Below are 1922 nucleotides of genomic sequence, written 5' to 3' on the forward strand. Positions count from 1 at the left end.
ATTAATCATGTTAGTTATTAATGAGCAAACATCAATGCCTGTGATAAATATCTCCAGTAATTCAATCTGGTCTACATGTCTACATTGACTATATAACAAATAGTGGCCACAAAATTATTTTTTTATACTTATATACATACATTATATTTTATACTTAAAAGTAAGAGTTTTATTTCAAGATATTATGATCTATTAATAGGTTACTTTGAAATATATTAAATTTCTCCCTGTTTGAAGTTTCTTTTCTGATTCATTGCTAGCATTATTTTGATGTGAATATTATTAACCTCACCTCATTCTTCTTCTTTTTATTTTTTTTTTTTAGAGATAGAGTTTAACTTTGTTGCCCTCAGTAGAGTGCTGTGGTGTCACAGCTCACAGCAACTTCCAACTCCTGGGCTTAGGCGATTCTCTTGCCTCAGCCTCCCAAGTAGCTGGGACTACAGGTGCCTGGCTATTTTCTTGTTGCAGTTTGGCCAGGTCCAGGTTTGAACCCACCACCTTTGGTATATGGGGCCAGCACCCTACTCACTGAGCCACAGGCGCTGCCCAACCTCACCTCATTCTTCGGAAACTATGACCACCATGAAAAAAGTTCCTAGAGACTGTAAAATGAATCATGGAAATGTTAAAATAAAAATTCTGTGATCTATTCCAATCTATTCTTAGATGAGGTCAGCAAGTATGTCAGGATTTAGACCTGTTTGCTATGCGTTTGTATCACCAGACCCTAGCCAGGATATTCAATCCATATTGTTGAAGTGAACTGAAATAGTTCATGATTTATACATCAAATCTGCTATTCACACCTCTGCCAGGATCCAGGCTAGACTGTGTTTGGGCTGCAAGTTGTAAGATAATGTTTGTGCTCTCAATGATCTTTCAAGCTCATAATGACACATTATGAAAGAATAAAAATATGACTCCATATCAAAGCTGTCTGTAAGAAGAGTCAAATTGGTGATGCATAAAATAAACACTAAGACTTCCAGAGAAATTATTTTCTTATTCTCTGACCCAGAGAGGTTAAAGGATTCAATTTGTAAGACCAACTCAGTAGTAATATGAAGCCGGCAGACGATCTCATACAGGCCCACATAAGAGAAAAACTCAATTCAGTTTAGGTTGGGGGAGGAGGACGAGGCGGGGGGAGAGTGGCGGAGGGGAGGGGATTGGCGAGGTCCCACTTAATGGGCACAGTGTAAAGGTATATGGCCCACCTTTTGGTTGGGGAATACAGCTACAAGGGAGACCATACCTACCAAATGCAAATATTGTAACCTGGTTATTTTGTACCCTCTCATTAACAAGAAATTTTAAAAATCAATTTATCTATTTTCTAAGCCTAAAACAGTTATTGTAGGACATTCTAAGGTGATGCAAAATCAATTTAAAAGAATAGCAGAAGTTGGTACTACATTTCTAAACTTTTCTCCCATTTTTCTGTCCATCCATCTCCATCTGCTGTTATTAATCATTCTTTATATTGAAGTATAATCTGTTTATCTACATGTCCTTTCACTTTGTATCACTAATGGCATGATGGCTGTAATGAACCTTGCAATCAAAAAAACACCCATTTTGGGACACACAAAACTCATGTGGCTGTGGAGTCTATACGGACTCTGAATTCTACCCATATACCTACATAAGATTCATTTCCCCAAATAGAGTAACGTGGGCTAAGTAGCATTTGATTTGTTGACATGTTTTTCTAGTGGCTCCAGGTCTCCTCCTATGTATCCTTAAAAGCAGAAGAAAGTAAATAATCAGGAGATGATAGGTTCTAACCTAAATAAAGTAACCCATGGAAAACCTACAATTTCTTTTTTCAAAGACATCAAAACAAATTTCATCATGTAATATATACCGCCCATGTCTGTTTATTGCTATATAAAAATCACGTAGTGCAAAAACTACTC

This window comes from Otolemur garnettii, unplaced genomic scaffold, assembly GCF_000181295.1.
Source record: "Otolemur garnettii isolate 467f Iridium unplaced genomic scaffold, OtoGar3 scaffold00069, whole genome shotgun sequence".
Lineage (NCBI taxonomy): Eukaryota > Metazoa > Chordata > Mammalia > Primates > Galagidae > Otolemur > Otolemur garnettii.